At 38.2% G+C, this 27,191-nt stretch overlaps 1 long non-coding RNA gene across 1 annotated transcript in view; it reads left to right on the forward strand.

Moving 5' to 3' along the window:
• Window positions 1-9,543: 9,543 nt before the first annotated feature.
• Window positions 9,544-27,191, forward strand: part of LOC131484672 (uncharacterized) — a 36,563-nt gene continuing 18,915 nt past the window's right edge. The window contains exons 1-2 of the long non-coding RNA XR_009248384.1: window positions 9,544-9,630; window positions 12,393-12,444. This is a non-coding gene — a long non-coding RNA (uncharacterized LOC131484672). The remainder of the gene's footprint in view (window positions 9,631-12,392; window positions 12,445-27,191) is intronic.

A 27,191-nucleotide genomic window follows, 5' to 3' on the forward strand; every position in this document is an offset into this window, starting at 1 on the left:
CAGAGAAGAGACAGACAGTGGAAATTATTTATAAATCTATAGTAAAATATAGCTTTTTTCTGCTAGGACTGTGTGGGGGAGGGTGTGTGTGCCCGTATGTGTGTGTATGGTGTTAAATTTGAATTTTAGAAAAACAAGTTGTAAGTTTTGGGTATGTTCCAATCTTCTGCATCTTGAATATACATTTATTAAGGCACCTTGGATTTCTAACCTAAAAATCTTTCAATATAATGTAATGTCCTCCAAGATTACTTTAGTTCAGTATCTACTTCTTAGTAAAAAAATTGGGAGGGGGTAGGTTAGAAAACTAGAGTTTTTTTATGGACCACAAAAACTGTTCCACTGTAATTTTAAAAGGCTGAAGACTTCAGGTTAATAAGCTCACAGATTTCTCATATGGGAAGGAAACAGAAAAATTATTACATTGAGAACATAATGAAAACAAAGAAAGCCTTTATAAGCTAATGCTGAATTTCAATTCTTCAAAACTTGAGAGAAAATATCTTTTGACAAAATTAAAGTATAATCATTTATATATTTCCATTTATGAGCATAATGCTACAATAAATTAAAAATAAAGAAAATCACAAAGGGCTGTCTTTTCCAATTTCTTCACGATTAAGATCTTTGTTTCTTCCAATTGATTAGTATATAGTATGTTTATATAACAACAAATCTAATTGCTAAGTGAAATATAAGTGCCATCTATAAAGTAAAACAGTTTTCAAATGAGCATCCAATAGCGTGTTCAAATGAAGGTTGATTCAAGATTCACACATTTTGTTAACTGATTTGAATTTAGCATAAATTGATTCATACAGTATACTCTTTTGCCACTTTAATTTGATAGAATATCTGTTAGATCCACCTATCGCATATAGTTGTAGTTCTTTCCTTTTCTCTATAATCTTCCACTGAATGTGTCTACTCATTCTGTCATTGGAGGATATTTGGTTTGTTTCCGATTTGGGGCTCTTATAAGTAGTGCTGGGATTGCTGGGTCATAGTCTATTCGTATTTTCAGCTTTTGTAGAGAATTGCCAGACTCTCTTGCTGAAGGATTAAACCAGCTAATACTGCCATAAACATTGCATGAATATCTTCATTTTTCCAATATTTTAGGATACGTATCACACTATGATTTTAATTTGCATTTATGTAGTGATTAATCATTAGTAAATCATACACTTAGTAGTCACTAGTGCATACATCTTATGAAGTGTCTATTCAAGTACTTTGTCCGTTTTTATAATTAATTATATTTTTCACATCAGTTTTTGAGAGTTTAAAAATATATATATTTTGTGTGTGTGACCCCCTATTAAGCATATGTGTCTTAGATATTTTCGTCCACTTGCCTTTTTACTCTGTGATGTTTTTGATAAAGTTTTAACAAGCCCAATTTATTAATTTTTCTTTATGTACAATGGTCTTGTGTCCCACATAAGAAAATTTTCTGTACAATAATTTTATAAGATAGTTTTCTGTTTTATGGCCTAGGGGCACTTGCCTGTTATGTTTATTTTTTTGCCATTCATCACTAACTGATTTTGTGATAGTGTGAAATAGGGGTCAAACTTCATTTTTTCCTACGTGGTTATCCAATTAATCCAGCTCCACTAATTGAAAAAACTGATCTGGGGGCACCTGGGTGGCTCAGTTGATTAAGCGTCCGACTTCAGCTCAGGTCATGAGCCTCTCGGTTCTTAAGTTCAAGCCCCACGTCGGGCTCTGTGCTGACAGCTCGGAGCCTGGAGGCTGCTTCGGATTCTGTGTCTCCCTCTCTGTTCCTTCCCTGCTCATGCGCTGTCTCTCAAAAATAAATAAAGATTTTAAAAAATTGAAAAGACTGCTTTAAATCAAATTCCCACATGTTTGTAAACTTGCTTGTAGATTCTCTATTTTGGTCCACTGACCTATTTTTCTAACCTTGAACCAACAACACATGGTCTTAATTACTGAAGGTCTGTAGTATGTCTTCATGTCTGATAAAATAAGTCATCATATCTGTTTTTTTCTGCAGGGTTCTTGGTAATTTTTTGTTTTTGCATTTCCATATAAATTTTAGAATCAACCTTGTCTACACACACACACACACACACACATCTTTTCAGATTTTGATGGGGAATGCACCGAATTCTACAGAGTGATTCGACCTAGTTAAACTTTTGAGATTTTAAATCTAGGAACCATGTATATTATTCCATTTTTGAAGTTTTTCTTGATAATGTTTTATAGGATGCTTACAAAGCGGTCTTATGCATCTGTCATTAGATTGATATTTTATCTAAATACGGATTTATATAAAATATTTCACATTTTCGATGTTATTTAAAAGACCTTATTTTTTTAATTTTTAATTTTTTAAAGAGTTTTTGTTAAAACATTTTTTAAATGTTTATTTATTTTTGAGAGAGGGAGAGACAGAGCATGAGCAGGGGAGGGGCAGAGAGAGAGAGAGGGAGACCTAGAATCCAAAACAGGCTTCAGGCTCTGAGCTGTCAGCACACAGCCCAGTGTGGGACCGGAACCCATGAACCGAGAGATCATGACCTAAGCCAAAGTCAGAAGCTTAACTGACTGAGCCACCCAGGTGCCCCCTTTTTTTATTTTTTAAAAAATATTTATTTATTTTGAAAGAGAGAGAGCAGGGGCGGGGGAGAGAGAGAGAGAATTCCAAGTAGGCCTTGTGCTGTAGGAGACTGAAGCGGGGCTCAATCTCAGGAACAGCGAGATAATGACCTGAGCCGAAATCAAGAGTCAGACACTTAACTGGCTGAGCCACCCAGGTGCCCCCAAAATGGCATATTTTCAAATATCTTCATAACTGTTTACTGCTAGTATATAGAAGAACTCTATTTGTTTTGTTTTTTATTACAGTATCCAGCAGCCTTGAAAAATCACTTACTATATATAATAATTCATTATAGTTTCTTTTAGATTTTCAATATTCATGTGCACATCGACTGTGCATAATGGCGTTTTTACCTCTTTCTTTTCAATCCTTATATTTTCTTTTTTCTTACTGTTCTGGCTAAGACTTTTAGCAAACTGTCAAATGGATTTGTGAATAATGAGCATTTGTGCCTCACTCCTCATTTCAGGCAAAGAACAATTTATCATTTATCATTAGTCATATGCTCCAATGTGCTCCAAGTTCTTACCAATTCCTTTTTATCAGATTAAGGACATTCCTAGATATTTCTAATTTCCACAAAAGGAAGTTCAGTTTTCTCGAATGCTTTCTCTGCCTATGTTAAAATGTTGACATGAGTTTTCTTTTTATAAGTGTTACTTTATGGTTGAACTATATTGATCTGGTTGTATTCCTAGTATAAACCTATCTTGTACTCCAAGCGTTCCTAGTATTCCTAGCATAAACCTACCTTGATAATGATGTCTTATTATTTTCTAATGTATTCTGATAAAGACTTGTTGTTTTTTATTTTTATATTTTAGGATACATCTATGTGTCTATGTCCACAAGAAACATCACCCTGTAGTTTTCCTATCAACTTTTGATATCAAAATTATTTTGGGGGCGCCTGGGTGGCGCAGTCGGTTAGGCGTCCGACTTCAGCCAGGTCACGATCTCGCGGTCCGTGAGTTCGAGCCCCGCGTCAGGCTCTGGGCTGATGGCTCGGAGCCTGGAGCCTGTTTCTGATTCTGTGTCTCCCTCTCTCTCTGCCCCTCCCCCGTTCATGCTCTGTCTCTCTCTGTCCCAAAAATAAATTAAAAATGTTGAAAAAAAAAAATTAAAAAAAAAAAAAATTATTTTGGCCACATAAAATGAGTTGGGGATGTTTTCTTTTCTTTTTTTTTTTCTGTTATCTGGAAGAATTTATGTAAGATTAATATATTTCTTTTTTAAGTGTTTGGAAGAGTTAACTTGTGAGGCTGTAACATTGTGGAGTTTTCATTAAAGAAAAGTGCTATTTACTAATTAAATTTCATTGATTGTTATGAGATTTTTCCATTTTTTCCTTAAAAAAATTTGTTTTATATTTTATCTATTTTTGAGAGAGAGAGAGAGAGAGGGAGAGAGAGAGAGAGAGAGAAAGCACGGGAGGGACAGACAGAGAGAGAGGGAGACACAGAATCCAAAGACAGGCTCCAGGCTCTGAGCTGTCAGCACAGAGCCTGACGCGGAGCTCGAATGCACAAACCGTGAGATCATGACCTGAGCCAAAGTCGACTCTTAACCAACTGAGCCACCCAGGCGCCCCTATTTGAGTCCCACTTCTTACAGCAGCTCCTCACTACCAGGTTTCCTGCCACGTTGCACACCGCCATCTCTCCCCAATGACTGAAGTTCTACTAGTTTCCTCAAGCACGCCAAGAAATCATGGCAAGGATATTTTCTAAGTCCTTGTATGTTCATAATTAGCCTGGTTAAATATCCTTAAAATTGCATTCTACCCTGTTGTCCTTTCACCAAAGAAAACGAGCCAAAAAAGGCCAGAATTGCACTTGCTATGCATACATTTGCATTGATTTAAATACATTACATACAAGGTCTACCACGCAATGGAAGAACAACACAGGCAGCAGCATTCTCCCAGCCCGGCTTCTCCTCCCTGACACAGGGACAGGGCCTGGGGCTGGCAGAGGGCTGGGCTGTTCCATGAGTGCCACCCACAAGCCCGCCTTGGCAGTTTGGGCACCTGGTTCTCCCCAAGTTCACAGTCAAGGCAGCCTTGAAGGAGAATGGCTTGAAGGACAATGGACACATGCCACAAAAGGATCCCCCACACTCTTGCCTGCCAGGACTAGGTCCAGCCCCCTCATACGTTGAACCCAATTTCCTTCTCATCACAGAACTGGTCTGGATGAGGGATAGTCTAGTTAAATATAAAACTCTTAGCTCACACTTTCTTTTCTCATATTGACCCAAACAGCCTGATTTTTCCCCTCAGTCTGACTAAATTTTAAACATGTTTCTTCCTGATGATAGGCTCCTGAATTCCCTTCTCTTAGAGCATTTACTTTAAAGACTTTCAATTGTAGGTTCTTTCTCTGCTCCTTTGACCTGTAAATGTTCTCCTAGCCTCTTTCCAGTTTTATAACCCAGAAATGACCTTCTCAAGGACCTGGGAGCCATCCTTTTGAAATGTGATCATTGGGAAACATAGAGCCTCTATCTCCCTGCCTTTGTGGACAGGTTAGGAGCCTACCTTCATTGCATGTAGACTAGCAAACACAGAAGCCTATGCCTTCACATTGAACATCTTCCTCCCTGATGCCCTTCGGTACTTTTCTGCTGGCTTAGCCTAGTGCTAAAAAACAATCCGACCTCTTGTTTCAATCTCTCTTCCCTGTGGTAATAGTATTGAATAATGTTTTCTTTGCCAATTTAACTATGTCTGGTGAAATGTTTCTTTGACAATGTGTCTTGTAAGTGTTGTTCCACTGTCTCTGTTATCATCTATTTCTGTGAAGAAATCTGAGGTCAGCTTGACTATTCTCCCGTTAGAAATGTCCTGAGGGACATGTGGGTGGCTCAGCCGGCTAAGTGTCCGACTTTGGCTCAAGTCATGATCTCACGGTTCGTGAGTTCGAGTGCCGCATCGGGCTCTGTGCTAACGACTCAGAGGTTGGGGCCTGTTTCAGATTCTGTGTCTCCCTCTCTCTCTCTGCCCCTCCCCCACTTGCGTTGTGCCTCTTTCTCTCAAAAATAAATACACATTTAAAACAACTTAAAAAAATTAAAAATTAAAAAAATTAAAATGTCTTGAATTTTTACCTGGCTATCCTAATATAAATCTCAATAACTTTACCAAGGCATGTCTCTTGAACCTTTACAGTTCAGTATTCACTGTAGAAAAGTAAATGTATCGTGGAAAAGTTTTCTTAATGCATGGCTTAAATATTTGTTTGGTTATTGTTTTGGTTGTTATCATTATCTCCAATCACATCTACATTTGATCTTGTTTATCTGTTTCCTATTTACCACATGCTCCCTAGTCCTTTTTCCATCTTTATTTCTGTTTTATTTTGCTCTATTTTTCCATTTTCATACTTCCCTCTCCATGGTAGTTCCCTACAACTTTTTATACATTTATGTGTCAGTTTTGTTTTCCTTTCTATTTCACTTTTTGCCGACTTACATTTCAATTTCTTCTATTTTTTTTTTTTTTTCATCACATTTACCCTGACCTCTTGCACTTTTTGCTTGGGTGGTCTTCTTCTAAAGCCATGATTTCTTCTTTAGTTGAACACATTTTGTGTCAAGATGTTTCATTATGATTCATCTATTCTCTTTCACAATTTCAATTAATTCTACGAGTGATAAAACTATACAAGAATATGTACAATAATTTAAATTTTTATCAGTCAGGGTCCTTGTTTGAAGCATCAGTATTTCATTCTGCCTAAGTTAGGCAGAATGGATTGATTCAAAGGATCTTAGGTGACTAATAGGAAGACTGGAGGTCAGGGATGAGGAAACAGGCAGAAATCAAAGGGAGTTTTAGGGCCAGAGGCACCCTTGCTGTCATACCACAGAACTCATGTATTTAGCACACTGACGCTAATCTTGCAGACAGAAACTGGGGCTATCATTGTCCCAGCTGCCACTGGACACCAGACTCCACCATCAACTGACACAATGAACTGTAATGTATACCTATTTCCTGTTTCTATTCAATGTCCCAGGCAAAAACATATAATTAGTTGAACGTGGATCACTTGCCTGCCCCTGGTTGCCAGAGTACAGGAAGAACAACTATTTCTTTTTTTTTTTCTTTTTTTTTTTTTTGAATCCAGGAAGACTCACACATCGAAAGAATCTCTAATTATTTGGTGGAGCTTCAGATTCTAGGCAGTCAAGTTAATATTGGTATATGACTGTTTAAAAAGTTACATACTGGAATGATAAAGATGTGACTTAAAGGGCCAAACTATTAAAGGAAAATGAAGATGTAAGTTATAAAGAATTGGGAAAGACATACATGAGAAGGTACCATGGGGTGATGAGCATGTATTGTTTTTGACCACTGGCATCAGTTTTTCCTTATTCTGGTAATAGCATCTGGATTTTACTTTGAGAACCACGTCACCACTTCTAGTCTCTATAGGGCAGGTAGGGATAACCCAACTCATTTGGTGGTAGGTCCAGGCCTGGACTTGATCAGTCAAGGCAATCTACCTCACTGGTGACTGAGATTAGTTCGGAGCTGGGCATGTTACTCACACAAGGCAAAGGAGATCTCTGAAAAGGAAATCATGACAGATCATTTCAGGAACTATTGGAACAGAGACACTTCCTTTTCAGAATGGCTGCTTGTTTGTAACAGAATCTTCAAGCTTCTGGTAGCCATGTTGACTCTATGTGAGACAGTATCATAGGTGGCTACACTGAGGCCAATGAGAGGAAAATTGGCCAGAGGTGGGTAGATTTCCTGACCACATTTGTTGTAGTTCATTGCAGTCCTGGCTGAAGTATGTAAGACTCCTAAGAAGAAAACTCTATTAACTTACTGAAAAATATATAAAAGGCGGCTCGAATTTCCAGTACACATTTTCATTTCATAAGTGAAATCTTACAAATTCTAAAGTTGATTTCCAAGACAATTTGGATAAAAAAAAAAAACGGCCAGAAAATTTTAATACCCATAAGATGATTAACAAATGTCAAAGCATACAGTAATGCTCCAGAAGTTAAAAAAATGTGACTCTGGTGCTGAAACTTATTAATTAATGGAATAGAAGAAAGTCAAGATAATTCATGCGTCCATTGAATCATTTTATAATACTGATATTTCATATTAGTGAGAAAAGAATGGGATTCAATACATAATATTGGGAAAGTTATATCACATGGAAAAATAAGTTAGATCCATGTTTCAGAAAACTAATTTTGTGTAGATGTAAAAATAAAATTCCAGAAGAATTAAATACCTGTTTAAAAGAACCAGAAGAACGCCTTTTTGTAATTGCTATGGACTGGATTGTGTCCCCCACAGATTTGTATGTTGAAGCCCAGGGCATTTAGAAGGTAATTAAGATTAAATGAGGTCATAAGGGTGAGGTCCTAATACACCAGCATTGTTAGCCTTATAAGGAGTGGAAGAGAGAGATCTCTCTTCATGCACAGGCATTGAGGAAAGACCATGTAAGGATAGGGTGAGAAGGTAGTCTTCTGAAAGCCAGGAAGAGAGCTCTCACCAGAAATTGAGCATGGTGGCACCCAGATCTCAGACTTACAGCCTCCAGAAACTGTGAGGAAGGAAATTTCTGTTGTTAACCACAGGCGGAGGTATTTTGTTATGGTGGCCTGAGCTGACTAATGCAGCAAACTGAAATTGAAGATCTTTCAAACATGTCATAAAGGCTGAAAATCAAAAATTTAAGAAGTTTTACAAATTTGATTACATGAAATTTTAAAACTTCTGTATCATGGAAACTGCCACATTTCAGGTAAAAAGAAGCAATAGACAGACATGGACAAAATAGTATTCATTTTCTCTATTTAATAAAATCAATAGCAATCATCTAAGGAGTTTCTAAAATAAAGAAGAAAATGACAGTTCAATAGAAAAATGGACAATTAATGTAAACAGAAAATTTGCAGAAGAAAAAATGGATTAACAAATATAAGACAAACTGCTTGACCTCATTTGTTTTTTAAATCTTTTTTTTTAATGTTTATTTATTTTTGAGAGAGAGAGGGACATTTGGGTGGCTCAGTTGGTTAAGCGCCCAACTTTGGCTCAGGTCATGATCTCATGGTTCATGGGCTCGAGCCCCACATCGAGCCTGGAGCCTTCTTCGAATTCTGTGTCTCCCTCTCTCTTTGCCCCTTCCCAGCTCATGCTTTCTCTCAACATTAAAAAAATTAGAGAGAGAGAGAGAGAGACAGAGAGACAGAGTATGAGTGGGGGAGGGGCGAAGAGAGAGATGCACAGAATCCAAAGCAGGCTCCAGGCTCTGAGCTGTCAGCACAGAGTCCACCGTGGGGTTCAAACCCATGAACTTGGGGATCATGACCTGAGCCAAAGTTGGGCGCTTAACTGACTGAGCCATCCAGGCACCCCTGACTTCATTTGTGATCAAAGTAATACATAAGGAAATAATAATAAAATGCTTTTCCTTGTCAATTTATAAAGAAAGAGTTGAGTGTCAGCATCTACTATTGGCCAGATGGAACAAAATAGCACTGTTATGTATCATGAATTGTGGTATCTGTTATGCCCAGAATTCGCGATCCCCAAAGACCACCAGGGAGCCAAGTCCGATGCAAAAGCAAAGAGCCTTTATTCGAGCTAGTAGCTCCAGCTCAATCCCCTACCTGCACCCACGCAGGAGTGAGATGCCAGAGGGGGCCAGCGAGTTTCAAAAGCACAAAGGTTTTACAGGGGTCTAGGGGCAGTTGGTGAGGTAATGGCTGTGGCCTTGGCCGATTGGCTGGGGAAGGGTCGTGGCCTCAGCTGATTGGCTGGGGAAGGATCGGAGTCCTGTTAGGCAGGTTGCCGGGCGTGTTTTGATAGGGAAGTTTGAACCGGTGAGCGGGAAGTTACTCAAGGGGAGGAGGCGTAGTCTGAGGTTTCTGCGGTTTTCCCGGAAAGGGGTCCAAGTCGGGGACATAGTCACTCAAGATGGAGGACACAGAACACGATGGAGTTGGCCGGGGTAGGTCCGCTCTTTCAGTATCCATATGCTGATATAATGCTTCAGTATCTATTACATTTAAAATATGTATCCCACTGATCCAGCAAACCTCCTGTTCAGAGAGTATTTGACAGAAATGACCTTACTGTGAACAAATATATATTCATTGGAGCATTATTTATAACAGCACAAATAAATTAAAAAAAAAAAAACAACAAACCTGAACATCCACCAAAGAAGGTTTAGATAAATTAGGATACATGCCAATATGAACTATTATGCACAGGTAAAAATAATATTCTTTTTTGTATATATGAGGGGAAGTTCCAGTAGGAATTGCAAAGCCTAAAAGTTATTCACAAATACATGTAGCGTGTGATGCTATTTACAAACATTCTAAAATGTGTGTGTGTGTGTGTGTGTGTATGCGCACCAAAGGAAAAAAGAACAGAAAGATAAATGCCAAACATTCAGGTGTTTACCCTAGAGAGGGGAGTAGTATGATGGAAATACTTTTGCTCTTTTAGTCTCTACTGCTTAGCTGTATTTCAATGAATAATAATAGAGTTTAATTTTTTAATGTTCGTTTGTTTTGAGAGAGTGTGTGCATATAAGCGGGGGTGGGGGGGACAGAGGATCTGAAACAGGCTCTGTGCAGACAACAGACAGCATTATGCATGGCTCTTAACCCATGAACTGTGAGATCATGACCTGAGCTGAGGTCACACACTTAACTGATTGAGGCACCCAGGCGCCCCCACATACTAATAGAGTTTAAAACATAGAATTAGCACTTATTCTGGAAAAGTTATGGTAAAAAAAAAAATGAAAATGTTGGTACCATCATCAAATAGTTCTTTTTTGGAAACAATTGATATAGTAAAAACCACAAACTTACTCACATCTGGTTATAAAATAGAAGGAATAGGTTTTACATATCTTGTTACGTCACTTCAATTCTACTGACAAATTGATATTAAAACTCTGTTTTATCAATGAAAACGACTTAGGCTCAAACATTGACTTCAGTAGGAAGTTAGAGCAGTGCAGGTGGGCACAGGTGTATCCCTATAAAACCTCTTCAGTATATCTGTTCCAGGTTCAGAGTCACAGCCTATGGGAGGGAGGTGGGGAAAGGGGACTAAGTAATCTGACCTTATTGTCCTCTGTGCTCCATGCCTGCCATGCCTCCCACTGGGAGACTCCAACTAGAAAATGGAGGGCTAGGAGCCTGGATGAGACAATCCCTAATGTAACCCAAAGGCAGTTCTGGGCCACAGAGCAGGGAGGGGAAGGGACATATATGGCTTTGCAGCAGCACAAGGAGAAGAGCCACCCTAAACACCATACACCCAGATGGTCTCCACCACTCAGGCCTTTTCTACTTTCTCTCTTCTAGGAAGGCTCTTCACAGACCACACCTACATCTAATTGTCTTTCAAAGTTGAACTCAGCCAGTCTTTTAAATTGCTAAGGTCAGGTGCAGCACTCCCCAAAGAAGTAGTGTTCCAGGCGTTGGTGTATTTTTCCTATTGCTTCACACCTGGAACCAGCAGCATCCATTACAGCTCCAGGAAGACATGCAGGTACCAAATGAAAAACCTGGAATTTGTGTTCTGAGAACTATGACACAAGAGAAAACTGGTGGACTGTTACCAGTAACCTCAAAATTAAAATAAAAATAGCCAGCCTCTATGTTTTGTCAAACGAAATTTGCAGGTAATCTTGCAATTATTAAAGACAAGAAGGGGGATTGCAAAGGATTAAAGTCCTCACACAGCTCCGATAGATACAATTTAAAAGAAACTCTACAAGGGGCGCCTGGGTGGCTCAGTCGGTTACGCGTTGGACTTAGGCTCAGGTCCCGACCTTGCAGTTTGGGAGTTCGGGCTCTGTGCCGACAGCCCAGAGCCTGGAGCTTGCTTCAGATTCTACCTCCGTTTCTATCTGCCCCTCCCCTGCTCAAGCTCTGTCTCTCTCTCAGAAATAAATAAACATTAAATTTTTTTTCAAAAACAAAATAATAGATATTCTATGGAAGGCAAAAAAGACTTTTTCTCAAACATATACTCTAGAAAGCTTGAGTATTTATATATAGCTACCGGCCTGCACTATGTCATTATTCTTGTGGGTTTCCCTCTTTTTAATGATGCATGTGCACTTAGTATATTAGCAGGCTTCCCCTTGTTTTTAAAGGGAGAACCCAGCATCCAAAAATAGATTGATTTTATGCTTAAATACTGAAGTAATAGTTCTGGGAATAAGAGCCTTCAGAGTCTCTTAAGTTTCTTTATATCCCTTATTTTATTTGCTAAGAATATTATGGAAACTCTGCCAATACCCTTTGGTAAGGAGCTAATTAACAATGAATGAGTATAGTCAATTGAGGTATTGTTATGTAAGCAAATAGAACAATGCCAGGCTACATCGTTTATTATAAAACATGCCTCAATTAAAATTTCATGTGATATAGTGCACGCAGATTTTCTAGGATAAACAGCAATGTTTTAGAGACTAAAACCCTTTTATAGTGCTCTTCTAAACCCCGAGACAGCAAATCAATAGACTATTCAAGTCAAGCAAGACAGTTTCAGAGAAGGACAAACTATTAACCTTAAATGTGAATGCATTTGCATTTATAAATTTAGCTTAAATCAATTTGTGTCTAATCTCCTTGTAATTATATCCTGTTATTTAGAAATGATAAGTATATTTTTAAAACTTTTTAATTGACATTGTAATGATCCAAATGTAACTCAGAGCGGCCTTTATTATATTCTTAGGGAGATAATATCAAATCTGCACATGATGACTGCAACTTGTTCCAACTACCTGGTAAGTATCAGTGATGAAAATTGCTTATAAAATTTTGAGCTCCCTGGATTCAGCTTTTCATGCTTGGTTGTCCGAAGACATTCCCTTCGGTCTTTTATTCCTGGAGATAAAATTCACATACCGTAACATTTATATCCTTTTAGTGTTTTAGTATATCCACGATGTTGTGCCATCATCACTACTGTTTAATTGCGGAATGTTCTCAACATCTCCAAAGAAAGCCCATACCAATCGGTGGTCACTCTCGATTACCCCTCACCCCAATCCCTGGTAACCAGAGCTGATACTCTATCTCCATGGATTTACCAATTCTGGACATGGATTTACCAATTCTGGACATGGTATATACATGGAATCATATAATATGTGGCCTTTTGTCTTTGACTTTTTCAACTTAGCATAATGTATTCAAGGTCATCCATGTCGTGGCACCAAACATTAGTTTATTTCTTTATATGGCTGAATAATATTCCATTATACGGATATATCACATTTTGTTTAACCATTCATCAGTTGATGAACGTTTGGGTTGTTTGCATTTTTTTGCTATTATGAATAACTCCACAATGAATACTTGTGTACAAGTTGTGGTCATATGTCTTCAGTTCTCTTGGATATATATCTAGAAGTGGAATTGCTGGGCTGTGTGGTCACTCAATGCAGAATTAAGTTTTGTGGGATCCCTGAAGAATTTCACTGCATCTTTTTAGGTTCTCCCCAGCGAGGTATGAGGGTTCCAACTTCTCTACATCGTCACCAACACTGGTTGTTGTCTGTGTTTTTGTTTATATCAATCCTTTCCTTCATGCCTTTTTTTTAAAGTTTATTTATTTATTCGGAGAGAGACAGAGACAGCGTGAGCAGGGGAGGGGCAGAGAGAGAGGGAGAGAGAGAGAATTCCAAGCAGGCTCTGCACTGGCATCGCAGAGCCCCATGCGGGGCTTGAACTCACAAAACCACAACATCAAGACCTGAGCTGAAACCAAGAGTTGGATGCTTATCCAGCTGAGCCACCCAGGCACCCCTTTTTCTTCATTCTTAAATAAAAAATCCAATTAATCCCTAGAATACCTTTTTATATTCACACTGACTATCCTAAATAACTCAGCGATTAAAGCTTTTCTTTCAGCTACTGTTTTCATCATTTTGAGCAGAAATATTTTTGATATCTGTGAAATGGAGAAAATGCTACACACTTGAAATGAATTTGTGGAAATTTCATGAGTATATTGGTTTCCTAATGATGCTGTAACAAAACAAATTTGGTGATTTAAACAAGACAAATTTATTATCTTATCGTTCTAAAGGTGATTATTCTGACATGAAACTCACTGGGCTGAAATCAAGATGTTGGCAGGGCGGCATTCCTCTCTGTAGGTCTATTTCCTTGCTTTTTCAAGTTTCTAAAGACCACCCCCATTCCTTGACTCATGGCTTTCTCTCTCTTACCTTCAAAGCCAAGAAGGGCAAGTATAGTCCTCCGCCTGTTTCCATCTCTTCACCTAGAAAAGATTCCTCACTTGTAAGGATGCAGGATTAGAATGGACCCACACAGACAACCCAGGATAATCTTTCCTTCTCCAGGCCCTTAAACTTTAAAACAATTTTTTTATGTTCATTTATTTTTGGGAGAGGGAGAGACAGAGCACAAGCAGGGGAAGGGCAGAAAGAGAAGGGAGACACAGAATCCGAAGCAGGTTCCAGGCTCTGAGCTGTCAGCACAGAGCCCGACGTGGGGCTTGAACTCACAAACCGTGAGATCATGACCTGAGCCGAAGTCAGTCACTTAACTGACTGAGCCACCCACGGGCCCCTCCAGGCCCTTAATTGAACCATATCTGCAAAATGCCTTTTGCCACGTAAGGTAACATGTTCAAAGAGTCTATGAATTATGGCATAGACATCTTTGTGGGACCATTGTTTTCCCATCACAATGAGACAACGTATGTCTCGTGACAGGTACAGAACTGGCACACAATGCTGGATAACCATCTTTTTTTAATTGTTTATAATAGGTACTATATGGTAAAATGGCAATTTAGTACATTTCTACTGTGTCAAGAAGATGGATGGCCAAATCTGAGACAGCTGTACGTAAAGACTTAAAGTTCATACACTACTGTTACTCCCACAGAATAATTCTTGTCATGGGATATTTGGCAGATGAGTATCGTGGCATTAACCACCGGCCACAACTGCCTCATCTTTCCTCTGGCCTGGCAGCCAAGACATCTCAGGGCCATTTGGAGATATTTTGTTTTTGTGATGTGATCATCACAGTCTTTTACCTAAAACTGAGTGGACACTGAAGAGACCTTGAGAGAGGAAAAGAATATTGCCAGAATTCTAAAAAGTGGACTGTTGGTTCTGTCACCTGTGATGAGTGATGTTTTTCCTTCATTTATTCACATCAGTATCACTAATTTCTGGGTCTTCTAATGCTTGATATGTACCCATAGCTTACTTTTAAAATGGGGAGAGTGGTCATAATAGTGTTTAGCGAGCAAAGACATTATTAGCCGGATAGTTGCTAAAATTCCCTATGGTGAAGAAAGTCATTTCCAATATCTCTCTTGTGTTTTTGCTACACACACACACACACACACACCAATATTTTCTTCCAAATACCTGGTTCTATGGCAAGAGTTCCACTCCCTGACAACTTTGGGGTTTGAAAGAAGATTCGGTAGCATTAACATAGTAAATGTTCACATTTCATAGTAACATTAATACAGTAATTGTCAATTATCTTAAAAACAACAACCACTACCACCATCACAACCACCACAGGAAATAGACCTCTGTTAATAAAATGAAATAAATTTCTAGCTCCACAGGGAAACAAAATGTTGTGTCATTGGTGGAGACCAGAACCAAAACAAATCACTTTATTCATAATAACTGGAAATGTCATTTTCTCCCTTAGGATTAGCTTTTCTCTTCTGTAACCACAATCACTTTTTGCCTAAAGGAATTGATTCTGAAATTAAGACTAGCTATTTTGTATTACTTCTTGTTTCTTTGATCAAAAAAAGGCAATTACAGACTTATTGAGTTAAAAATAATTCTTGATTTTTTTAAAGCAATTGTTGCCCTGGATAAGATAGGAGTTTCAGTCCAATGCCACCAAATTTTTAAATTAAAAAAAATTTTTAAGATTATTTATTTATTTTGAGAGAAGGGAGAGAGAGAGAGAGAGAGAGAGAGAGAGAGAGATGACAAGCAGGGGAGGGACAGAGAGAAGGAGAGACAGAATCCCAAGCCAATCCCAACTCGAGGCTCGAACTCATGAATATGAGATCATGATCAAGAGTCGGACGTTTAACAGACCACACCACCCAGGCGCCTAATGCCATCAAATTTTTAGTAAAATCATTGCATTGTCAAATGGCTACAAAAGAAATAACGTTTTCTGTATTTTGTGGACATTCCCTAAATGTCTCTAAAAGCTTTGCCAATATTTGCCAGTTTGAAAATATGTTCTAGTAGAAATTCAGCTAGTGGTATTTTAAGCAAATTCCAATTAGAAAGCATTTAGATGTCAGTGATCAAAACATAGGAGGGAGAGTTGGTATCTAACGATGATAATGCACATTTATAGAATACCTTTCCCTGAGAAGATCAGAACAGGTAAGCTCAAGTACTTGTATCTGTTTAACACTGATGCTTGGAGTTGGGCACATACGCTGACTTTTCCAGGTGGGGCTAAGGAGGAGAGCTGTGTATTTACCTCGCACATCTGACAGCACAGGAACAGGCTTGTTTTATTTAGTGGGGAAAGAGCGGATAGCCAGGGGTGAATTGACACAGAGGAACAGATAGCCTCGGTTCAAGCACTGTTTGCCTCTGACATCAGTGTTACTGTTGACATCTTCTGTCCTTTGTTGTCAATCCCTAAACTAAATTACGGATTTTGTTCCCCCATAAAAAGAAAGCTGTAATTCATTGCTTCATGTACGTTAGCAAAAATGCTTCTGCCAAAGGCTGTTTCTGAAATACTGCAATAAAATGACCTAAATCAATAGAGGAGAAAAATGAAAATGATAAATAATAATAAATGAGAGAAAAATTTTAAGATGTCTGGCAATGACATATTCTATTTAAGGGTCAAGCTAAAGGATGTTGATGCAGACCTTAGAAAGGTCTGAATGTGCTCCGGTGCCCACGACTTTTTCAGCTGGTGATTTGCAACATACTTTTAATAAAGAATGTGGGTAAAATAAGAGAAAAGAAAGCAAGTAAAAAACACCTACACTCCTAGTACCTGCACAAACTACCATTCATCTTTTGGTGTATTTATTTTCTTTTTCTGCAAATTATTATACTTTTGTTTGTAAATTTTCATTTTGAGATGATTTCAAATTCACGGAATATTTTCAAGATGCGTACTATAAATTCCCTGATACTTTTAACCCAGATGTAACAACCGTTCAGTTTTGCCTCCTTAGCTGTATCAGGTTCTCTCTCTTCACCTGTGTGCATGTGCACACACACACACACACACACACGCACACACACATCTACCTGTGTCTGCGTAAATATTTGTAACCAGATACATATGAAAAAATTTTTCCTGAATCATTTAGGGATATTATATCTTTACTCCTAAATACCTCTAAAAATCAAGAACTTGAACATTGTTGTAATACGTTATCTAATCCACGTATTTAACTTTTTCTAGTTGTCCCTGTAAGGTATCTTATAGTTTTGTCCCCTTAGTACAGCATCTAATCTAGATCACATGTTATGTTTACTTATTATGTCTGGTTGGCTCTATTAATCTGAAGAAGATTCTCAGCCTTTCTGTTTTGTTGACCTTGACATTTTTAAGAGACAAGATAATACTAATACTAATAATACTACAAATAATAAACTCGTAGAATGTGCTGCACCTTGAGTGTTTCTGGTGTTTCCTCATGATGCAATATGAGTTCTATATATTTTTTGCAAGAATATCATAGATATGGTGATGAGCTCTTTTCACTTAATGAGGCACATATTGACTACTTGCTCCAACATGAGTAACATGAACTTTGGTCATGGGGTTAGGCCGTGCCTGCCAAGAATCTCCACTGTAATCTAATTATGTTTCTATTTATAATGAAGCTGTAATTTGTGGATGGGCACTTTGAGACTATGTAAATGCCCTATTCCTCATCAAACTTTAGCCATTAAATTTAGCAAACACTATTGATTTCTAACTCTATCATTCCTTCCATATTTTATTAGCTGGCATTGCTAGAGATTTCTTATCTCCTCTATTATTGATTCATGTATGTATGTGTGTATGTATGTGTGTGTGTGTGTGTGTATCTTCACATAGATTCATGGATTCCTATTTTATTCAGTTACAATTCATTGTTATTGTATTATTATTATTATTATGCTCAAGTGGCCCTAATTTTGGCCGGTGGGAACCTTTATAATCTTTTTGACTCAGCTCCAAGATTTCTTGAGCATTCTCTTAATTTATGGTGAAAATGTTCCAGACTCATGTTGGATTTTCTCTGCCCCAGGCTTGGCATTAGTATTTACTTCAATGAGTCCTGATTTCTTTACAGTAGAGAATGGCATTTAGAAACTAAAGTCTAGGGAATAATGTACTCATTGCTACTGGGGTGTCATTTCCTCTAGGCCCGCCCGGTAGACAGGGCTAGAAAATATACACATGGACACACACACACACACACACACACCTCTCTATATAAACAGATATACCTATGTATGCCTCTATTTATCTGTTTAGTAGTAGACAGTAACAGTTATATGAGTTGATACTAATTCCAATACCACACCACAGGAGCATGTTAGTCTTTCCCCTTTCCATACTTGTAACTCCCTTTTCCAAAAGTGAAAAACAACTGGCTCTCATTATCCTTTATATATATTACATTAAATATTACATATATACTACGCATGCACATATACATTATAACTATAATGGTGGCCGGGCACATGGGTCATGTTCCCATCATCTCAGAGGGGCACTGGATAGTTATAGGTCGTGGCCAGGTTGGTGATGGTGGCTACTTGGTGAAGGGGCTCGGTGGGGGCAGAATTCTAGCGTGGCCCCTGATGGTGCAGGACACATCCAGCACTGGCTCCCTGGTCCAGGTATTCTTGTGGAAATCGTGAGTCCCCACCGGTCATCTTGATCTCAGTGGCAGTGGCAGCCATCATCATCACCGCTAATCCAGAGTTTGTCAACCTCTCTCAAAAAAAAAGCCCACACTCATTAGTAGTCACTCCCCATTATCCCTCGTCTAGCCCCCGGAAAAATGAATCTTCAGGTAAATAATAGGTAAAGAATATACCAGCCGCACTTCCAATTACTGCAGAAACAATGGAAAGAAAGAAAGAATGGTATTCATGTCCTGGAAAATGCAGAGGCTTCTTGAAGTGCGCAGGATAGGGGAAAGGGATCCAGCTGGATTCAAGTTTCTGCAGCATCCCAAGCAGCTCCTGTCAAGGGATCTAATGAGAGTGAGTTTTCCAGTTGAAAAAAAAAAAAAATATAAAGACCAGATGCGAACCTTCCTTCAGGGCAAGTTTCAGAGCTGAAGTAATTTCATAGTAGAGGTAGTCACTGTGAAACAAGAATGAGAAATCTACTCATGAGAGATAAGAGCAGCTGTGATGGAGGAAATTTCTGAGTATTTAAGGAGATGCAATGCCTCAACTACTAGTCCTGAGCTAGGGGATGGGATGCCTCTAGGGATTCACATACGATGAATGCCAAGTGCCCAGACGCCCCGATGGATTTGGATTTCCCCACACGAGGGGAATGGCTACCCTGCTGCCTGGCCCTTTTCTTAGTGGCTAAGTCTGAAGGAAAAATGGAACAAAAGGATTGTAAATAAATGTTCGGTGGGGCACACTTCTTCCCCAAGACTGATGTTTTCCTCCAGGGAGAGGAAGTTCTGCTAGGATGAAACTCCTGTGCTTCCTCCGTCCCAGGGTTGGAGGAAGGCATCGGTTGGTGAATTTTGGACCAGGAAACTAGAACGCATATTTTGTTGTTCTTTGAGAGCAGGCTTAGCCATAAAACGAGAATTTTGCAATGCTCTTTCATGCTGAGCAAAGGGAACGTTTTAGAAAGAATTTCTGCCTGGTGTAGTGCCCCATACTGCCTCAGTGATGGTCATTTGACCATTGAATTCTGAGAATCAATATTTGGAGCCCCTTTTCTTAAAAATATAAGCCGAATTCTTCACAGTTCGTCAACATTAGGTGATTCTTTTCTTCTCATTTCCCAACCGGTTTAGTACTTTTGTAGACAAGAGTTTATTACTCGGCCACCCCAAAACCTATTTTCACTCATTAGTATCCCGGTGTTGAACCCTCTGAGGCCCAAGTTACTGTGATATCTCTAACTTCAGCTCATTTACTTTTCATTTTTCAGAATTATGCCCAGGATTCCTATAATATTGTCTTTCAAAGTGGCTGTGTATCTCTGTGTTAATGTATCTCTGTATCATTGGGGCGCCTGGGTGGGTCAGTCGGTTAAGCATCCGAATCTTGATTTTGGCTCAGGTCATGATCTCATGGTCATGAGACTGAGTCCCACGTCAGGCTCTACACTGTGCATGAAGCCTGATTAAGATTCTCTCTCTCTCCTGGGGCACCTGGGTGGCTCAGTCGGTTAAGCATCCGACTTCGGCTCAGGTCATGATCTCACAGTTCGTGAGTTTGAGCCCCATGTCAGGCTCTGTGCTGACAGCTCAGAGCCTGGAGCCTGCTTCACATTCTGTGTCTCCCTCTCTCTCTGCCCCTTCCCTGCTCATGCTGTGTCTCTCTCTGTCTCAAAAATAAATAAACATTAAAAAAATTTAAAAATTAAGAAAAAAAAAAAAAGATTCTCTCTCTCCTCTCTCTTCCTCAGCCCCTACCCTGCTCGCACTCTCTCACCCTCTCTCAAAATAAGTAAATAAACATTTTAATAAAAATAAAAATACTTTATTGTTGCAATGGTTTTGGTGCAGTGCTATCAGCTTGCAGTACAACATGGCCAAAATTAGATTTCCCACCTGGTTTCTGTTGTTGTTTGGCTTTCTTTCAATATTTTAATATTAAAAATGATCGGTTTCTTATTTTTACCAAAATAATTAAATTTCTTTGGTTTTATTTTTACTTATATTCTATCCTGAGTTACAAAACATACTTACGTGGAGATTTTGTTCAGTACACTAAAATACTTTCTTGCGTTATATAATATATATTATATATGTATATATATAACCCATATATTTAAAACATTCATTACAGCAATGTATCAGTGTAGTATATTCCTTTCAAACTTCTGACTTTTTTCTTTATTCTCTATGTCTCTTTCACTTATTCTTTCTTTCTTAAAATGGGGAAATGGTAGTGATAGGCAAAGGCATAAAAAGATAGGGTTTACTATTGCTTTCTATTGGTTTTTTGGACTATATTTTTGACAACTGAATGTATTCACAGGACAACCCATCAGTGTATGATATTGACAACATACCATTGTGTGTAAAGCAAGATACACAAAATATTCAGCAGTACGAAAAAATGAGAGTATTTCTTGTTTTGAGAGAGATTTTAAAAGTTCCTAAGACCCTTGGGGCACCTGGGTGGCTCAGTCGGTTGAGCATCCAACTTCCACTCAGGTCATGACCTCACCATTCATGGGTTCAAACCCCGTATCAGGCTCTGTGCTGACAGCTCAGAGCCTGAAGCCTGCTTCTCTCTCCCTCTCCTTCCTTCTCTCCCTCCCTCTCCCTCTCTCCCTCCCTCTCTCTCAAAAATAAGTCAACATTAAAAAAAAAAGTCAGACACTCAACCAACTGAGCCACCCCAGCACCCCTGAATTGTACACTTGAAATAGGTAAATTGGGGGCACCTGGGTGGCTCAGTCGGTTGAACGTGCAACTTCGGCTCAGGTCATGATCTCGTGGTCCATGAGTTTGAACCCCGTGTCAAGCTCTGTGCTGACAGCTCGGATCCTGGAGCCTGCTTCAGATTCTGTGTCTCCCTCTCTCTCTGCCCCCACCCCCCACTCATACTCTGTCTGTCTCTCTCTCTCAAAAATAAACATCAAAATAAATAAATAAATAAATAAATAATTTCCTAAGGGCCTTAAAAATCAATATGCAAAATGAAATAAGCTCATCCATGTAGATTAATTAAATGGGCATAATCATTTTAGAAAGCAATTTGGAGACATATACTAAGATCTTTAAAACATGCACATGCTTTTTTCATTTCTGGGCATTGTTGTAAATAAAATATTTCTAATTCTTTAAAGAAGACTTTATGCACAACGGTTTTTATAATACTCTTATCTGTAACAGTAAACTATGTAAAACAACTAAGCAGTTTAATTAATATAATGATAAATAAAGCATGCTCTATAAACATAATAGAATATAATAGATTGTGTTCCTGAGTCCATTTTAATATGCAGGATATACAAGCCAGAAGAAGAAGAAATTGTACAGTCACTATGAGGACAACAATATAAAACTGAAAAAATCCAACTCTATGATTACAGAAATACTGAGAAAGAAATAAGGTGAAATATTTATAGGGATGGTCTTTGAATGAATAGATATAATACTTTTCTGGAATCTTTTGTCATCACCATTTCAACGGTTGTGAACTGTCTTGTAGTAACATTCCTAATAAAAAAGAACTTTGTAGTTTAAAAAGGAATGTACGAATAATAGCAAGTGTACAGATTTCAAGATGACTATATGATTTCTTGTACTGGGTTGATCCAAGAAACTTCTCTACAGAGTTGAGTTTAACTTAAAATTTGGAAGTGGGGATACAGAGGGCTGAAAAAAAAAAGACATCGTAAGTTCTTATTTGATGCGTGTGTAGTGACTGTCGCTCACAGGACCGTGAGGGGGGCAGTATGGGTTGACTGGCTTTATTCTTTCATATGGATTAAAAATAAATAAACAAAAAACTTCTGTAGCTCAGGAATCTTCCTGTCATAACTATCAGCTTTTATTTGCTGTTGTAGAATGCTGTTTATGGCCCTTACCTATATTTTTCTCTTGATTTTTAAATGCTATACCTCCAAAGCATGGCCAAATACAAACAATACAGTACAAATAATACCACAATTTCTGAAATGGCAAAGAGAATACCTTATATTCTCATACTCCAGAGATAATCTTTTCATGATACATTAATCCTATATGATAATATGTATATATATGCACATGCAATATATAATGCAACTCATTATAGTTAATTTAAAATATCAATAGCACTGCAGCATACCTACTTTTCTCTAAAACTTTTTTATTAAACATTTCCTGCTTTTATTTTCCCATGTCAAAGTATAAGGGGCATCTTCACTGTCCTTAAAAATTATCTTGTGTTTTATTGTGAGAACGAACCATAACTAGTTTCTTTAATTTCCTACCGATGATCATTTAGATCATTTGTAAATTATGGCTTTTTCCTCCATAGTAAACAATTCTGCAATCACTATCCTGGTATATATGTCTTTGCTTTGATTACATTTTCAAAGCAGGAACATTAAATATAATGGAGAGGTAGTTGCTATTGATTTAAGCTTGTGCTATACAAATAAGGAATAGGCAATATATCAAATGACAGCGGAATCAGAGCAGTACAAATCGTTTTATCTTTAGACTTGCCCTTACAGGGATTAGATCATAAGACAACAGTCCAATCAGAGAACTAAGAGATATCTCTGTGATCATCAATCAAGAGAATACAGGTAATGATTATAATGATAACTTGTATTAAAAGATTATGACATCCCAGTCAGTGAATTAAACCATCTTACACAATTCCTACAAAGTCCTTATTAGGAAGATGATGTTATTATGCCCATTTTTTCAATGAAGCATTTAAGGTAGATTAATTTGACCTAGGTCACATAGTGAAATCTATCTTCAGGGCAAGAATTCGGTTTGCATTATGTATAATGGCACTCACAAGCCAATTAATTCTATCAAAATAGTCTGTGAGAAAGTCCCTTACTCATATATAAGTACAGAAAGGCTGAAATATAAGGGAAGTGGGAGAAAATCTATAGAATAACTGAATCACTACTCAATCTTTCTTTAATTATGCATATATAAATATTATCTAACGATGGCTATTTTTTACTAGCTCAGATATTATTTTGGCCACTTAAACAATTTTGCAATGAACCAATAGTGACTGAAGTCATTTTTAAAAAGCAACGTGCAAAAAAAAATAGTAAGGATAAATAAATAAAAAGCAAAGTGCATATACTGTAAACTTCCACAACAACTACTTAGGTATTAAGCCAAAACATTTGATTCACTGTTGTTGATTTCCTTCTTCTCTCTTACCTCCCACAACCATAGCGTCAAGTTTGATTGATTTTTCACTTCAAAAGGATCACTTACATCTGTCCCTTCTTTTCTGCTATGATTAAGAATGCTATCTTGATGACAGAAGATGAAGAATGTTCTCCCACTCTGGAGTGGGACCCATGGAAACCAGATAATTTGCACTGAGGTAGAAATGAGGTAAAGGACATGTTTCCTAAATAAGGAACATGAATAGTTGAAGTTGGTAGAGGGAGATTTTAGGGAGGATCAGAAAGAAGCTTCCCTGAGCAACTTCTCAGATCCCTCCCCCTGGTTCCCAGGCAAAGAGTCAAAAAGTAATAGGCATGTGTGTGTATGAAATTAACATGTTTCAAATTCTTAATACTTGTTACTATTAACATTATATTTATGTGGACTCTTTATAACAATACAACTGATTCAGGGCCCTTTGAAGAGAATTTGCCCTGGAATACAAATAAAAAGTTGGCTCTCTGTCTCCACATATATCTATATATTTCTATCTATCTATCTATCTATCTACCTATCTATCATCTATCTACTTATCTATCTATCTACCATCTAGTTATCTTTTGTTGGGCTTTTTGTTGTTGTTTTATTTGTTTGATGCTGCTATAGTGATAACATATGTTTCTACTTTGAGCTGCAATGTTTTTGGAGCTAAGGAATAGGGGGTAACATCACAGAACTGGTAAGAGCAAAGTAAATGATCACACTTATTCTTTGGCTCATTTCCATCATTCAAGCAAGGAAAGCAAGCCCTTTAAAGGACGAGAAGCAAAAACATGATGACTAGAGGAAACTTTCCATGACTCTTCTTATCGGCCATGTTTTATCTGTTGGCTGTTTATATTTCTACCCCTTGTGGCATCAGCAATCTGCAGCTTGGGGAAATGAATGTTTTTAAAATGCTTTTGAGGTTCCTCAAACTTGATTTTCCATGTGGAAATGTAGACAGGTTTATCAGGGAAGGACAAATGAATACCAGTACCAAAGTAATAATAACAGTAACCTCCGAATCAATTGTTGGGAATGACTCCTTAACTTTGGATTTTCCTGTGGTCGGAGATGTGATCTTCTCCAGTGTGTGGACCTTCTCTGAGTTGCGGTGGCTGCATCTGGCATTCCATTTTGTGTGCCAGCTAAATTCTCTTCCAGGAGCTTAGGAATGCTTGTTAGGAGAGTATGCATAGGAGTAACAGAAAAGAAGAGAGACAAAGAAGATAGAGGGGAAGGTGGAGGAGGAAGAAAATCTGCGTCTCAAATATTCTAACTTTTTCATTGGGGGAAAAAATAGTTTCATTTGAATTACTTTTCAAATGAAAATTTATCATTAAAAAATGGACTGTCTCCGGGCGCCTGGGTGGCTCAGTCGGTTAAGCCTCTGATTTCAGCTCAGGTCATGATCTCGTGATCCATGGTTTCAATCCCCATATCAGGCTCTGTGCTGACAGCTCGGAGCCTGGAGCCTGCTTCAGATTCTGTGTGTTCTTCTCTCTCTGCCCCTCCCCCACTCATGCTCTTTCCCTCCCCCCCTTCTCTCTCAAAACTAAATAAATAATTTTAAAAAATGGACTGTCTCAAATATGTACAGACAAAGGAAAGGAACGTGATTTGGTTTTATTGTTTTTGGCTAATTTAATTATCCTGGAAGCAATTTAAAAAAAAATTTTTTTTAATGTTTTTATTTATTTTTGAAGGAGAGAGAGAGCATGAGCAGGGGAGGAGCTGAGAGGGAGACATAGAAATTGAAGCAGGCTCCAGGCTCTAAGCTGTCAGCACAAAGCCCGATGCGGGGCTCGAACTCACGAACTGTGAGATCATGACCTGAGCCGAAGTCGGACGCTTAACCAACTGAGCCATCCAGGCTCCCCACCTGGAAGCAATTTTAAACATGTGATGAATTCCATTGATTATTTAAGATATTGTTTTCATTAGGTATACAAAAGTACCGTTTAAATATCCAGAGTGAGTCTACAGATCTCATTTATTCTGTTTTCCTGTTTTAGTAAGATGATACTCATAAGGGTATCTAGTACAAGTTTCTTCCTTGATTTCTCTCCTTCATTTCCCACAAAGGGTACTCATTTCCATTGTCTTTTATTCTCTTCCTACTGGCATTAAACTTGACTGGAGTTCTGGCAGAAGCATGCCCAAGGTTAGGAGATGCTTAGACAATCCTGCAGCAGCCGCTCTGGGGCATCCCAGGCAATCTGTCATGAGATAACAAGAGTCATTCAACTAGGAACCTGGGGACTTAATGAGTCTGTCACTAGAAGAGTGTGCTACAAAGTATAGGGCATTCTACTTCCACAAAAAACATAATTTGATTTATGAGAAGGCAATAAAATAAATACATGGTAATCTTTAGATTGTGTCTCTTCCCTATAATGCCTATTAGGTACCTGTTACCAGCCCAAATTAGAATAAAAAGGCTGTAATTCTGTGTCATCATTCTTAGCTGTCTTGTATATTAAAAATGAAGACAGAGCTCAAAAAAAAAAAAAAAAAAAAAGGCTGTGCCCAGGTCTGTTCATAGTCTTTAATTGGAGACACTTTTCTGTTTGTGCCCCCCTGAAACCAGGAGGCATCTTCAGTCTTGGTCATATGGCTGAAGGAATTAAAAAAGAAGAGGCCAACAGAAATTAAGGAAGAGAATAAGGTTATGGGCAAAGCATGGAAGAACACAGAAGGGTGGTTTCTGATAATCCCTTAATTTTGTCTTCAGTTGAAATTAAGAGATTTTACTGAAAGATCTTTTTAACTCCTGTTGTACTCTTAAGAGTTCTGAACCTTTCACCTTCATTGACTTTGAAAAAGACCCATTCATTAATTTGGGACATAGTAAGGAGCAGAATTCTCTAACAATATAGGCATATGTACGTACCTATTGAGTGGCCCAAACCTGGAATACTGACAATGCCAAATGCTGGCAAAGAAAACGAGGAAGTTTCAATGAACTCCTTTTAAGCAGAATATACGTGTGTGTGTGTGTGTGTGTGTGTGCTGAACTTCCTCTTGTTTTCTCCTCTGGGCCTTGCTTTACAGGCAAGGCAGGCAAATATCACCATGAATATAATGGAATCAATCTACTGGACCTATCTGTCAGGGACAGCTGCTCATGTCTGAGTTCCAGGCAAGGACCACACTTAGGAAAGGTCTGTTATTTTAGAAAACCGCCTAGTGAAACTTGTTTCTGAGGGCAGTGTTTTTGCACTGAAAAATGAAACTATAAATTAAGTTTAGAGTGAGTCAAAGACATATGCTTGACCCCAGGCATATATAGTTTGTCATCTAACACACGTGAACTATGAATTTTGGTATACTTAAAAGCGGTGTAATTTGAAATTTTACTTTGTTCCTCAAATGTTACAGAATTGGGAGATTAATTAGTGATCTTGACCATGTGGCAACTTG

The sequence above is a fragment of the Neofelis nebulosa genome, chromosome 9 (assembly GCF_028018385.1).
Source record: "Neofelis nebulosa isolate mNeoNeb1 chromosome 9, mNeoNeb1.pri, whole genome shotgun sequence".
Taxonomy (NCBI): Eukaryota; Metazoa; Chordata; class Mammalia; order Carnivora; family Felidae; genus Neofelis; species Neofelis nebulosa.